A 16,429-nucleotide genomic window follows, 5' to 3' on the forward strand; every position below is an offset into this window, starting at 1 on the left:
TCATTCAGAATAACTTCACACACACCCGCTACTGTGTATTTCCAAGTCTAATTCTGTCACTAAACCCATACCTGTCACCCAGCGCCTAAATACTAGGCCTCAAATTTATATCCTGCTAAATCTCTCGTTACCGCTGTCCTGTTGTGGCTGGGAAAGTTATTTAGTGTCTGTCAAAGCACATTTTTTGTTCTGGGTTGAAATACAATTCCCAATTTAGCAATTTCATAATTTAGTGGTTTCTGCTATATCAGAGCTATTTGAAATCTATCCCTAAAAGGGTATATAATATTCAAGGTGCACATTGGGTCATTCAGAATAACTTCACACACACCCGCTACTGTGTATTTCCAAGTCTAATTCTGTCACTAAACCCATACCTGTCACCCAGCGCCTAAATACTAGGCCTCAAATTTATATCCTGCTAAATCTCTCGTTACCGCTGTCCTGTTGTGGCTGGGAAAGTTATTTAGTGTCCGTCAAAGCACATTTTTTGTTCTGGGTTGAAATACAATTCCCAATTTAGCAATTTCATAATTTAGTGGTTTCTGCTATATCAGAGCTATTTGAAATCTATCCCTAAAAGGGTATATAATATTCAAGGTGCACATAGGGTCATTCAGAATAACTTCACACACACACGCTACTGTGCATATCCCAGTCTAATTCTGTCACTAAATCCATACCTGTCACCCAGCGCCTAAATACTAGGCCTCAAATTTATATCCCGCTAAATCTCTCGTTACCGCTGTACTGTTGTTGCTGGGCAAGTTATTTAGTGTCCGTCAAAGCACATTTTTTGTTCTGGGTTGAAATACAATTCCCAATTTAGCAATTTCATAATTTAGTGGTTCCTGCTATATCAGAGCTATTTGAAATCTATCCCTAAAAGGGTATATAATATTCAAGGTGCACATTGGGTCATTCAGAATAACTTCACACACACCCGCTACTGTGTATTTCCAAGTCTAATTCTGTCACTAAACCCATACCTGTCACCCAGCACCTAAATACTAGGCCTCAAATTTATATACTGCTAAATCTCTCGTTACCGCTGTCCTGTTGTGGCTGGGAAAGTTATTTAGTGTCCGTCAAAGCACATTTTTTGTTCTGGGTTGAAGTACAATTCCCAATTTAGCAATTTCATAATTTAGTGGTTTCTGCTATATCAGAGCTATTTGAAATCTATCCCTAAAAGGGTATATAATATTCAAGGTGCACATTGGGTCATTCAGAATAACTTCACACACACCCGCTACTGTGTATTTCCAAGTCTAATTCTGTCACTAAACCCATACCTGTCACCCAGCGCCTAAATACTAGGCCTCAAATTTATATCCTGCTAAATCTCTCGTTACCGCTGTCCTGTTGTGGCTGGGAAAGTTATTTAGTGTCCGTCAAAGCACATTTTTTGTTCTGGGTTGAAATACAATTCCCAATTTAGCAATTTCATAATTTTGTGGTTTCTGCTATATCAGAGCTATTTGAAATCTATCCCTAAAAGGGTATATAATATTCAAGGTGCACATTGGGTCATTCAGAATAACTTCACACACCCGCTACTGTGTATTTCCAAGTCTAATTCTGTCACTAAACCCATACCTGTCACCCAGCGCCTAAATACTAGGCCTCAAATTTATATCCTGCTAAATCTCTCGTTACCGCTGTCCTGTTGTGGCTGGGAAAGTTATTTAGTGTCCGTCAAAGCACATTTTTTGTTCTGGGTTGAAATACAATTCCCAATTTAGCAATTTCATAATTTAGTGGTTTCTGCTATATCAGAGCTATTTGAAATCTATCCCTAAAAGGGTATATAATATTCAAGGTGCACATAGGGTCATTCAGAATAACTTCACACACACACGCTACTGTGCATATCCCAGTCTAATTCTGTCACTAAATCCATACCTGTCACCCAGCGCCTAAATACTAGGCCTCAAATTTATATCCCGCTAAATCTCTCGTTACCGCTGTACTGTTGTTGCTGGGCAAGTTATTTAGTGTCCGTCAAAGCACATTTTTTGTTCTGGGTTGAAATACAATTCCCAATTTAGCAATTTCATAATTTAGTGGTTCCTGCTATATCAGAGCTATTTGAAATCTATCCCTAAAAGGGTATATAATATTCAAGGTGCACATTGGGTCATTCAGAATAACTTCACACACACCCGCTACTGTGTATTTCCAAGTCTAATTCTGTCACTAAACCCATACCTGTCACCCAGCGCCTAAATACTAGGCCTCAAATTTATATCCTGCTAAATCTCTCGTTACCGCTGTCCTGTTGTGGCTGGGAAAGTTATTTAGTGTCCGTCAAAGCACATTTTTTGTTCTGGGTTGAAATACAATTCCCAATTTAGCAATTTCATAATTTAGTGGTTTCTGCTGTATCAGAGCTATTTGAAATCTATCCCTAAAAGGGTATATAATATTCAAGGTACACATAGGGTCATTCAGAATAACTTCACACACACGCTACTGTGCATTTCCAAGTCTAATTCTGTTAGTAAATCCATACCGGTCACCCAGCGCCTAAATACTAGGCCTCAAATTTATATCCCGCTGAATTTGAATACAATACATTGGGCCAAATAATATTTTTGTTGTTGTGGTGAACCATAACAATGAGAAAAACATCTAGTAAGGGACGCGGACGTGGACATGGTCGTGGTGGTGTTAGTGGACCCTCTGGTGCTGGGAGAGGACGTGGCCGTTCTGCCACATCCACACGTCCTAGTGTACCAACTACCTCAGGTCCCAGTAGCCGCCAGAATTTACAGCGATATATGGTGGGGCCCAATGCCGTTCTAAGGATGGTAAGGCCTGAGCAGGTACAGGCATTAGTCAATTGGGTGGCCGACAGTGGATCCAGCACGTTCACATTATCTCCCACCCAGTCTTCTGCAGAAAGCGCACAGATGGCGCCTGAAAACCAACCCAATCAGTCTGTCACATCACCCCCATGCATACCAGGGAAACTGCCTCAGCCTCAAGTTATGCAGCAGTCTCTTATGCTGTTTGAAGACTCCGCTGGCAGGGTTTCCCAAGGGCATCCACCTAGCCCTTCCCCAGCGGTGAAAGATATAGAATGCACTGACGCACAACCACTTATGTTTCCTGATGATGAGGACATGGGAATACCACCTCAGCATGTCTCTGATGATGACGAAACACAGGTGCCAACTGCTGCGTCTTTCTGCAGTGTGCAGACTGAACAGGAGGTCAGGGATCAAGACTGGGTGGAAGACGATGCAGGGGATGATGAGGTCCTAGACCCCACATGGAATGAAGGTCGTGCCACTGACTTTCACAGTTCGGAGGAAGAGGCAGTGGTGAGACCGAGCCAACAGCGTAGCAAAAGAGGGAGCAGTGGGCAAAAGCAGAACACCCGCCGCCAAGAGACTCCGCCTGCTACTGACCGCCGCCATCTGGGACCGAGCACCCCAAAGGCAGCTTCAAGGAGTTCCCTGGCATGGCACTTCTTCAAACAATATGCTGACGACAAGACCCGAGTGGTTTGCACGCTGTGCCATCAGAGCCTTAAGCGAGGCATTAACGTTCTGAACCTGAGCACAACCTGCATGACCAGGCACCTGCATGCAAAGCATGAACTGCAGTGGAGTAAACACCTTAAAACCAAGGAAGTCACTCAGGCTCCCCCTGCTACCTCTTCTGCTGCTGCCGCCTCGGCCTCTTCTGCTGCTGCCGCCTCGGCCTCTTCCTCCGCCTCTGGAGGAACGTTGGCACCTGCCGCCCAGCAAACAGGGGATGTACCACCAACACCACCACCACCTCCGTCACCAAGCGTCTCAACCATGTCACACGGCAGCGTTCAGCTCTCCATCTCACAAACATTTGAGAGAAAGCGTAAATTCCCACCTAGCCACCCTCGATCCCTGGCCCTGAATGCCAGCATTTCTAAACTACTGGCCTATGAAATGCTGTCATTTAGGCTGGTGGACACAGACAGCTTCAAACAGCTCATGTCGCTTGCTGTCCCACAGTATGTTGTTCCCAGCCGCCACTACTTCTCCAAGAGAGCCGTGCCTTCCCTGCACAACCAAGTATCCGATAAAATCAAGTGTGCACTGCGCAACGCCATCTGTGGCAAGGTCCACCTAACCACAGATACGTGGACCAGTAAGCACGGCCAGGGACGCTATATCTCCCTAACTGCACACTGGGTAAATGTAGTGGCAGCTGGGCCCCAGGCGGAGAGCTGTTTGGCGCACGTCCTTCCGCCGCCAAGGATCGCAGGGCAACATTCTTTGCCTCCTGTTGCCACCTCCTCCTTCTCGGCTTCCTCCTCCTCTTCTTCCACCTGCTCATCCAGTCAGCCGCACACCTTCACCACCAACTTCAGCACAGCCCGGGGTAAACGTCAGCAGGCCATTCTGAAACTCATATGTTTGGGGGACAGGCCCCACACCGCACAGGAGTTGTGGCGGGGTATAGAACAACAGACCGACGAGTGGTTGCTGCCGGTGAGCCTCAAGCCCGGCCTGGTGGTGTGCGATAATGGGCGAAATCTCGTTGCAGCTCTGGGACTAGCCAATTTGACGCACATCCCTTGCTTGGCGCATGTGCTGAATTTGGTGGTGCAGAAGTTCATTCACAACTACCCCGACATGTCAGAGCTGCTGCATAAAGTGCGGGCCGTCTGTTCGCGCTTCCGGCGTTCACATCCTGCTGCTGCTCGCCTGTCTGCGCTACAGCGTAACTTCGGCCTTCCCGCTCACCGCCTCATATGCGCCGTGCCCACCAGGTGGAACTCCACCTTGCACATGCTGGACAGACTGTGCGAGCAGCAGCAGGCCATAGTGGAGTTTCAGCTGCAGCACGCACGGGTCAGTCGCACTACAGAACAGCACCACTTCACCACCAATGACTGGGCCTCCATGCGAGACCTGTGTGCCCTGTTGCGCTGTTTCGAGTACTCCACCAACATGGCCAGTGGCGATGACGCCGTTATCAGCGTTACAATACCACTTCTATGTCTCCTTGAGAAAACACTTAGGACGATGATGCAAGAGGAGGTGGCCCAGGAGGAGGAGGAGGAGGAGGAGGAGGAAGAGGGGTCATTTTTAGCACTTTCAGGCCAGTCTCTTCGAAGTGACTCAGAGGGAGGTTTTTGGCAATAGCAGAGGCCAGGTACAAATGTGGCCAGACAGGGCCCACTACTGGAGGACGAGGAGGACGAGGATGAGGAGGAGGTGGAGGAGGATGAGGATGAAGCATGGTCACAGCGGGGTGGCACCCAACGCAGCTCGGGTCCATCACTGGTGCGTGGCTGGGGGGAAAGGCAGGACGATGACGATACGCCTCCCACAGAGGACAGCTTGTCCTTACCCCTGGGCAGCCTGGCACACATGAGCGACTACATGCTGCAGTGCCTGCGCAACGACAGCAGAGTTGCCCACATTTTAACCTGTGCGGACTACTGGGTTGCCACCCTGCTGGATCCACGCTACAAAGACAATGTGCCCACCTTACTTCCTGCACTGGAGCGTGATAGGAAGATGCGCGAGTACAAGCGCACGTTGGTAGACGCGCTACTGAGAGCATTCCCAAATGTCACAGGGGAACAAGTGGAAGCCCAAGGCCAAGGCAGAGGAGGAGCAAGAGGTCGCCAAGGCAGCTGTGTCAATGCCAGCTCCTTTAAAGGCAGGGTTAGCATGGCAGAGATGTGGAAAACTTTTGTCAACACGCCACAGCTAACTGCACCACCACCTGATACGCAACGTGTTAGCAGGAGGCAACATTTCACTAACATGGTGGAACAGTACGTGTGCACACCCCTCCACGTACTGACTGATGGTTCGGCCCCATTCAACTTCTGGGTCTCTAAATTGTCCACGTGGCCAGAGCTAGCCTTTTATGCCTTGGAGGTGCTGGCCTGCCCGGCGGCCAGCGTTTTGTCTGAACGTGTATTCAGCACGGCAGGGGGCGTCATTACAGACAAACGCAGCCGCCTGTCTACAGCCAATGTGGACAAGCTGACGTTCATAAAAATGAACCAGGCATGGATCCCACAGGATCTGTCCGTCCCTTGTCCAGATTAGACATTAACTACCTCCCCTTAACCATATATTATTGGACTCCAGGGCACTTCCTCATTCAATCCTATTTTTATTTTCATTTTACCATTATATTGCGAGGCTACCCAAAGTTGAATGAACCTCTCCTGTGTCTGGGTGCCGGGGCCTAAATATATGCCAATGGACTGTTCCAATGTTGGGTGACGTGAAGCCTGATTCTCTGCTATGACATGCAGAATGATTCTCTGCTGACATGAAGCCAGATTGTCTGTTACGGGACCTCTCTCCTCTGCCTGTGTGCTGGGCCTAAATATATGCCAATGGACTGTTGCAGTGGTGGCTGACGTGAAGCCTCATTCTCTGCTATGACATGCAGACTAATTCTCTGCTGACATGAAGACAGATTCTCTGTTACGAGACCTCCCTCCTCTGCCTGGGTGCTGGGCCTAAATATATGCCAATGGACTGTTGCAGTGGTGGCTGACGTGAAGCCTCATTCTCTGCTATGACATGCAGACTGATTCTCTGCTGACATGAAGCTAGATTCTCTGTTACGAGACCTCCCTCCTCTGCCTGGGTGCTGGGCCTAAATATATGGCAATGGACTGTTGCAGTGGTGGCTGACGTGAAGCCTCATTCTCTGCTATGACATGCAGACTAATTCTCTGCTGACATGAAGACAGATTCTCTGTTACGGGACCTCTCTCCTCTGCCTGTGTGTGTGCTGGGCCTAAATATATGCCAAAGGACTGTTGCAGTGGTGGCTGACGTGAAGCCTCATTCTCTGCTATGACATGCAGACTAATTCTCTGCTGACATGAAGACAGATTCTCTGTTACGGGACCTCTCTCCTCTGCCTGTGTGTGTGCTGGGCCTAAATATATGCCAATGGACTGTTGCAGTGGTGGCTGACGTGAAGCCTCATTCTCTGCTATGACATGCAGACTAATTCTCTGCTGACATGAAGACAGATTCTCTGTTACGGGACCTCCCTCCTCTGCCTGGGTGCTGGGCCTAAATATATGCCAATGGACTGTTGCAGTGGTGGCTGACGTGAAGCCTCATTCTCTGCTATGACATGCAGACTGATTCTCTGCTGACATGAAGACAGATTCTCTGTTACGGGACCTCTCTCCTCTGCCTGTGTGTGTGCTGGGCCTAAATATATGCCAATGGACTGTTGCAGTGGTGGCTGACGTGAAGCCTCATTCTCTGCTATGACATGCAGACTAATTCTCTGCTGACATGAAGACAGATTCTCTGTTACGGGACCTCTCTCCTCTGCCTGTGTGTGTGCTGGGCCTAAATATATGCCAATGGACTGTTGCAGTGGTGGCTGACGTGAAGCCTCATTCTCTGCTATGACATGCAGACTAATTCTCTGCTGACATGAAGACAGATTCTCTGTTACGGGACCTCTCTCCTCTGCCTGTGTGTGTGCTGGGCCTAAATATATGCCAATGGACTGTTGCAGTGGTGGCTGACGTGAAGCCTCATTCTCTGCTATGACATGCAGACTGATTCTCTGCTGACATGAAGCCAGATTCTCTGTTACGGGACCTCTCTCCTCTGCCTGTGTGTGTGCTGGGCCTAAATATATGCCAATGGACTGTTGCAGTGGTGGCTGACGTGAAGCCTCATTCTCTGCTATGACATGCAGACTGATTCTCTGCTGACATGAAGACAGATTCTCTGTTACGGGACCTCCCTCCTCTGCCTGTGTGTGTGCTGGGCCTAAATATATGCCAATGGACTGTTGCAGTGGTGGCTGACGTGAAGCCTCATTCTCTGCTATGACATGCAGACTGATTCTCTGCTGACATGAAGACAGATTCTCTGTTACGGGACCTCCCTCCTCTGCCTGGGTGCTGGGCCTAAATATATGCCAATGGACTGTTGCAGTGGTGGCTGACGTGAAGCCTCATTCTCTGCTATGACATGCAGACTGATTCTCTGCTGACATGAAGCCAGATTCTCTGTTACGGGACCTACCTCCTCTGCCTGGGTGCTGGGCCTAAATATATGCCAATGGACTGTTGCAGTGGTGGCTGACGTGAAGCCTCATTCTCTGCTATGACATGCAGACTAATTCTCTGCTGACATGAAGCCAGATTCTCTGTTACGGGACCTCTCTCTTCTCTGCCTGGGTGCTGGGCCTAAATTTATGAAAATGGACTCTTACAGTGGTGGGTGACGTGAAGCCAGATTCTCTGCTATGGGACCTCTCTCCAATTGATTTTGGTTAATTTTTATTTATTTAATTTTTATTTTAATTCATTTCCCTATCCACATTTGTTTGCAGGGGATTTACCTACATGTTGCTGCCTTTTGCAGCCCTCTAGCTCTTTCCTGGGCTGTTTTACAGCCTTTTTAGTGCCGAAAAGTTCGGGTCCCCATTGACTTCAATGGGGTTCGGGTTCGGGACGAAGTTCGGATCGGGTTCGGATCCCGAACCCGAACATTTCCGGGATGTTCGGCCGAACTTCTCGAACCCAAACATCCAGGTGTTCGCTCAACTCTACTCCTGATGGATTGCAACAATACTAAAGAACCTGGTGCAAAACCAACCCTGAAAACCAAAGACCCAACTCGCTATATATAGTTCCGGGTCAAGAAGTCTAATAAGTCCTAACTGGCGTGGATGGGATAGAAGCTTGTAAGAGAGTCATGCTTTCTTACCATTCCAGATGAAGGTTCTAAATTTTTGTTTGAGAGGTGTACCAGGTATGGGGATTGGTAAAACCTGTTGAAGGTATGTGAGGCGAGGAAGGATTAGCAAGGTAAGAAGAGCGTGGGGCAGAAGTTTGTAATTTATTGATGGCTTTAAATAATGATGTCTTAAGAGGGGTATAGTTGAGAGAAAAGAGGCCTGGGATATGGGGACTGATTTTTACTCCTAGATATGTAATGGTCGGGGAGGACCGGTCGAAAGGAGATTCTTTCATTAATAGGCATTTTGTTTGGGTGGCTATCCCAGTACTAAGAATCAGGGATTTACTTGCATTAATCTTGAAGTTAGAGATGATACTATACTGGTGTAGATGTTTGTGTATGTTATGTAGAGAGACTTTTGGGTTGGTAGTCAATATCATCACATCGTCGGCAAATGCCGCTATTTTATGTTCCTTGCCTCCCAGGCTGATGCCCTTAATATCATGGCCTGCGCGTAGGGTAGCTAGAAGGGGTTCCATTGCTAAAATAAAAAGGAGGGGGGATAGGGGGCAACCTTGGCGGGTACCGTTGTGTATGCGGAAGGGCAAAGACAGACCGCCATTGACTGTGACTAAAGCTGTGGCCTGTGCATACATAGCAAAGACTGCTTGAAAATAGGGTCCAGGTAGGCCAAAGCCAGCTAATACTTGTTTCAGGTAGGTCCAATTAATTCTGTCGAATGCTTTCTCAGCATCAGTGCTAAGAAGTAAAAGTGGAAAGAAAGTGTGCTTTACTCTAGTTGTGTTATCTCTGCCCTCTCTATTGCGGACGAAGTCCACCTGGTCCCCATATACCAAGAGGGGCAGGAAGTTCGCAAGGCAGTTAGCTAGAATTTTGGCTAAAAGTTTGAGGTCTATGTTTAGGAGAGAGATAGGTCTGTAGTTTGAGCATAGTTTAGAATCTTTTCCCTCTTTGGGTATCAGTGCTATGTGTGCTGTTGTCATGTCTCTTGAGAGTGGACTGCCTTGGAGTGATAGGTTGCAGACCGTGAGAAGATGAGGTAGAAGTTGTTTCTTGAATGTTTTGTAATAAGATGCTGAGAGGCCATCAGGACCATGGCTTTTGCCTACAGACATCTGGGAAAGGGCTGTAGATAGTAAAGGGGGCTGCTAATGAGCTATTTGGGGGTTCGGTGAGTGAAGGAAGAGTGGTCGCCTCAAGTAAAGAGGAGATTAGGGAAAGATGAGAGTCAGGGGATAGGGGATAGGGGATGGGGGAAGGGGAGATTATATAGTTCCTCGTAAAAGTCTTTGAATTGATTGGCTATTTGATTAGTAGAGAAAAGGGGATCTCCATTAGGTGAAGATATTTGATGTATGTAATTATCTGCTCTTCTGGCCCTGATTCTACTCATCAGGAACTTAGTGGTTTTGTCACCGTGAGCAAAAAATTTATGCTGCGAGTTGAGGTAATATTTGGCAGATTTAGCTTGAAGTAAAGCTTTTAATTCCGCTCTTAGATTAGAAAGGTCCTTAAGTTGTGAATCGGCCAGAGAGTGTTTGTGCGTAGTTTCAAGATTTTTTTATTTTAGAGAGGAGGGTTTCAATTATTTTTTTTTTCTCTAAGTTTTTTTAGGTGAGATCCTATGCTGATAAATTGTCCCCTTAAAAAGGGTTTATGAGCATCCCATAGGGTCTGGGGGGAAAGAGGAGGGTGGTTGTTTAACTTAAAGTATTTGTCTAATAAGGAGGAGACTTTGTTGATGGTATTGGGATCTCCTAAAATAGATTTGTTAAGGCGCCAATTAAAACATGTAGGGTTGCGTGAGGGGGGTAGGATTGAGAGGAATACAGGTGCATGGTCGGAGATATGGATAGAGCCAATCTTGGCTTCAGGACAATGCTGGAGGTGCTCTTTGGAAACAAATATATAGTCAATGTGATGGTAACTGTTATGGACATGGGAGAAGAAGGTACAGTCTACATCATTTGTGTGTAGTGTACGCCAGGCGTCCACTAAGTGCAGGCTCCAGAATGTGTCTCGTATTAGTCTTAGAGAGCGTAATGAGTGGACCGATTTGTGGGAGGATGAGTCTATTTGAGGGTTAAGTGCAACATTAAAATCTCCTCCTACTATCACAATACCTTCTTTGAAGGACGCAATAGTCTGGGAGATGTTGGACATATAGATTTATGAAGGTGTATATTTGAGGACCTATATTCCCCTTGACCAACAGGAATCTCCCTTCTGGATCTTGGGTATGGTTGATATATTTAAAGGGAACTTTTCTCTTAAAACCTATGCTCACACCCCCGGATGCAGATGAGCTCCCCCCACAGTGGAACCACAAAGGATTGGGGTAATGATCAAACCTGAAATGCGTCTCCTGGAGAAGCAACACATCTGAGCCTTCTTTGCGTAGCATTGCAAAAATGTGGCTTCTCTTGGATGGGGAGTTGAAACCCTTTACATTGTACGTGGCGATATGAAGATCAGCCATGGTCATGGGTCAGGTTGAATACGAAACGCAGCAGTGTGTTGGTCCACCATAAGAAAGCACTCGCAGGTTGGGTGGTACTCATCTGATCTGGTGGAAAGACCTGGGTCCAAAATCCAAAGTGCCGTCCTCTACAGAGATGAGGTAGAAGTATCATGTACCTTAAATTTAAACAAGGGAAAAGGGGAAAACATAAGAACATAAGGTAAAACCAAATAATAACAATTCAAACGTAGGGTCTCCCCTACACCAATCATGAGAGGGCTGTGGTCAGAAGACCTGATTGTGTGCCGTCAAGCACATTGTAGAACAGCTAGTATGGTAAAATAATCATGCTACAATGGAGGAGAACATTTGTGTGACAGTATTTGGTTGTGGGTGGGCTGCCAAACTAACTCTGGTATCGACCGGCGTGAGGTCAGGTGCCTGGTTAGTCTTCTCTGGAAGGGGGAGATGTGTGGCGGAAATAACCCCATTACATGGTTTTGAAGGGGCCTGTTTGCCAGCCTTTTGCCTCAGGATTATGGCCCATATACTAAAACTTTGACGGAGAAGGTAGACCAGCCGCACAGCCTAAATCTGTGGAACTGTTTTGGGCAGGAAAGTCATGCTTGTGGTCAGTCAGATGTGATTTCCATTGAACTTGTGAACCCTTGATCGGATCTCTGTGATTTCTGGATATGTTTTTCACCCAGATCAGAGCTATCCAGCTATCCATGTATAATTTATGGGGATATGTGCGGCTTTGGGGTGTTTTATGTATTTTGGGGAAAAATGTGTGTCTTCTGATTGTGAGTGATTAAGTTAGCCCATTGTGTTTGGTAATTGTATCACAGGCAGAGACCATTCTGTTTAGTAATTGTATCACAGGAATACACCATTGTGTTTGTTTATTGCATCATATGCAGAGCCCATTGTGTTTGTTAATTGTATCACAGGCAGGGGTGGGGTGTTTAAATTGCTGGGAGTGTTTCCATACTGTAAATGCAGTATAAAAACTAATACAAAAACTGTCTCAGTCTTACACAAGGTCCCCAGGGGAGTTTCCCTTGCTGGAAGACCTGCATAAAAGGCTGTCATGTAGCCCCATTAAAGAGTTCCTGTTTTACACTCAACATAGAGCCTCATCTCGTGTGTGTGGGTAAAAGGCTGCATCTACACTGGGGAATGCTATACACTGTATATTCCCCTGGCTATAATCCCTGAGCTCCTTTAAGAGCTTGTTAATGCATCACTCTCTGAAGAAAGAGAGGTTCACCCACTGGAACCTGGAAGCCTTGTCGTAGGTCCAGGGTGGGTACAAGACGATGAGACCCCAACCAAGCTGCAGCAGTTTGTGGGGTAGGCAGTGCTTAGGGTGTCAAGTGGAGTGATTAGAGCCTTTGTGAAACACTAGGAGCATTCATCAATGGAGGTACCCAGTCAGCGTGCCAGGAGATCTGTTAGAGTCAATAAGGTCTGACCATTTGTTCATGTCCTCACCAAAAACAATCTCTCTTTCCCACCAGCCCAGGCACAGGTTGGCAAGCGTGGGGGCACATGGGCTCCCCATGGACACACCCCTGAGCTGGTGGAAGAGACGGCGATCAAACATGAACACATTATGCTCCAATATGAATTTGAGCAGGGATAAGACAAATGGAATTGTCTACATCTTTCATTGAGGAAATCACATACGTGTCTATGTACACACCATCAAGTTTTTTAGGATATCCATGGAATTGCATACATATGATGGTAATGAAACTACAAATGGGTGCAAAATAACATCAACATAGGTGCCCACATTGTGTGTGAGATTGTGTGTGAGACTATCAGTGCCTTCCACGATGGGTCTCCCCTTTAGGGGACTTATCCCTTTGTGCACCTTGGGTAAGCTGTAAAAGCAAGATGTTTTGGGATGTGATGGTAATAGAAATGCATATTCAGTCTGGCTAATGAGGTCTTCACTTAGGGCCTTGCTGAGTATGTCCTGCAGTAGTTTGTGGGGTTCATGCAGTGGGTTGGAAGAGATCACCTGATAACATGCCTATCATTCAAGATGGTATGGCACATGTTGACTTAATCTTTTTCATCCATAATTACAATGTTTTCCCCTTTAGCAGAGGACTTGATAATAATAGAGGGGTAATATTTCAAAACTCTAAGCGCTTCCGTTTCCGCGGGGGTCAGATTGTTATAACCTCCCATCTTTCTCTCCAGTTTAGTCAACTAGTCAGTGACCACTTTAAAAAATGTGTCAATGGGGGTATTGTCATTAATGTTGGCCATTTTCGAAGAGACTGGCCTAAGCATGATAAATGGCCCCTGGCCTCTATCTCTTTCATCTTGCTCCAACAAATCCGCTAATGACCTCACATCCTGTAAATCCCCCAGATCAGTTCCTAATTCCTCACATTGACGGCAGTCATAAGAGGCAAAAAATCTGTTTCATTTTAACTTTCTCCCAAATAGTTGCAGATCTTTTACCCATTCAAACAAGTTGAACCCATGAATGGGCACAAATGAAAGTCCCTTGCTCAGTAACATATTTTCAATGGGAGCTGTAGGTCTCTGAGATAAATTGATGATCTGTAGATCAGTAGTCGTGGAGCTAGTGGGATACATAGGGGTTAGTTGTCTCGCTTTTTGCGTAGCAGGTAATCGGAAACTGGGGGACCTTTCCCTAAAAAATTCCCCCTATTATTACCTCTTGACCTTCTTTGAAGTCCCTTCTGTTACCCCTGACTGCACCCCTATTTGATGAGGTGCCCAGACTGAGATTGTTTTCTATTTCACTCTCAGAGGAGGACTGTTTAGTGTCAATTTCTAGTGCATGGGTGCTTCTGCCTGCAAACTCAAGGATACGACCCTCCTTAAAATCGGTAGTGTCTCTGATGAATTGAGAATGTTTACGCTCCTTGAATTGTTCTGTAAATTTTCTTATAGCCTGATGTAGTGTGGACTCTTTCCGACTATAGTCTGGATTATCCCTGAATTTGCGTGTTGCCTCAAGGATATCCTGCAGCTCCTTTTTACTGTTTTCAAACACTACTTTCTCTTCCTCAAGCAGCAGAGTTATAAAACACAGGGAGGCCTCTACTGATTCATGTTTCCCACTTTTTCATTAATTCCGTTGATCTTACTCTAGCTGCTGGAAGTAGAGAAATATGCAGCCCCCAGGGTACAATTTTGTTTTTCAGATAAGTCTCTAGGGTTTGGAGTTCCCACCAGCTCCTTACATGGTTCTTATAAGATTTGGTCAAGGATCTAAAGGAATTAGTGATACTGAGAAATTGAGTGTAAGTGGAAAGTTGCTGTTCCCAAAAAACTTCCCTAGCCTCACTATCCTACTTAGTCGCATCCACATTCCCTGACAAAAAGCCTGCCATTCCCAATCAATTAGAAGCAAATTCACGGAATTGAAATATACGGGTGTGCGTCTATTATGAAAACTAATCATTGCCTGTGTAAGATGCTAAAACATAAACATAATAACTCTCTATTTGTTTTACAGGTTAAAAAGGGGTGGCACCCGGTTGCAGGCCTATACAAAAATACTCCCAACACTCAAAGCCTTGTCAGATAAAGCAGGTTCTCTTTATGTTTCCTGGGTGCATAAACCGAGAGAAATAAGGTGCCAACCTATGGCACCAAGCGTCACGGAGAAGAATTTCCGTACAGCATTCAAAGTTTTCAACAAATCAGCTTTGGATCTTGGATTTGAAGCTCGATTCGGTCAACACTAATTAGAAGGTTGGCCAGTCCTGCTAAAATTGGTCGGTTCAAGCAATCTAAATTTAATGTGTATGGTTACCTTTCTTTAGCCGATTCATTGAGTGATAATAGCAGATAACAGAGAAGCAGAAAAGCACTTGAATTGTGATCCAGAGTAATGTTACCAAGACTATGTCTAGCTATATATATTTATATACATTACTCTCATAAGAAAGTAGTACACACACTATATGGACAACTATATGAAACACAGGTGTATAAAATCCAGCACCTAACCATGCAGTCTGTCTTTATAAACATTTGTTAAAGAATGGATCGTTATGAAAATCTCACAGAATTTAAATGTGGTGTGGTAACAAGTCCGTTTGTGAAATTTCTTCCTTCCTAGATATTCCACGTTCAATGGTATTATTGTAAAGTGGAATAATTTAGGAACCAGTGCAAGTCAGCCATGAAGTGGCACACCATGTGAAATCACAGTAGAGTCATCGAGTGCTAAGGCACAAGGGGGAGATTTATCTAACTTGTGTAAAGAAAAAGTGGTCTAGTTGCTCATACCAACCAATCAGATTCCACCTTTCATTTTCCAAAGGAACTCTGAAAAATAAACGGTGGAATCTGATTGGTTGCTATGGGAAACTGAGTCAGTTTTCTTTTACACAAGTTTAGATGAATCCCCCCATACTGTAAAAAGGGACCAACATTCTGCCAAATCAGCTGCAGAGTACAACACTTACTGGCTTTAACATCAACAGAATAATTATGTGTCAGGAGCATCATGGTACGGGTTTGCCATAGGCAAGCAGCTGAATACAAGCCTTACATCACAAGCACAATGCCAAGCATCAGATGGAGTGGTGTAAAGCATGTTGCCACCAGACTCTATCGGCCAGTCTGACGGACGAGTCTAGGTTTGGTGACTGCCAGGAGAATATTACCTGCCTGCCTGAATTGTGCCAACTGTAACGTTTGGTTAGCAAAGAAGACTAATGAATCTTATGATGCATGTGTCTTTACAGAGAAAGAGGTTCTAAGTCAGCTGTCTAAAATTAATACAAATAAGTCACAGGGGCCTGTTGGGATACACCCAAAGCTATTAAAAGAGCTTAGCGGTGAACTAGCAAAACCATTAACAGATTTATTTAATCAATCACTGGCAACAGGAGTCGTCCCAGAAGATTGGAAATTAGCAAATGTTGTGCGCATTCACAAGAAAGGTAGTAGGGAGGAATCGGGCAACTATAGGCCAGTAAACCTGACATCAATAGGGGGAAATGAATGGAAACCATACTTAAGGAGAGGATTGTGGAACATCTAAAATCCCATGGATTCAAAGATGTAAAACAGCATGGGTTTACTTCAGGGAGATTGTGTCAAACTAATCTTATTGATTTTTTTGATTGGGTGACTAAAATAATAGATGGCGGAGGTGCAGTAGACATTGCTTATCTAGACTTTAGTAAGGCTTTTGATACGGTCCCACATAGAAGGCTTATCAATAAATTTCAGTCTTTGGGCTTGGACTCGT

The sequence above is a fragment of the Bufo gargarizans genome, chromosome 2 (assembly GCF_014858855.1).
Source record: "Bufo gargarizans isolate SCDJY-AF-19 chromosome 2, ASM1485885v1, whole genome shotgun sequence".
Lineage (NCBI taxonomy): Eukaryota > Metazoa > Chordata > Amphibia > Anura > Bufonidae > Bufo > Bufo gargarizans.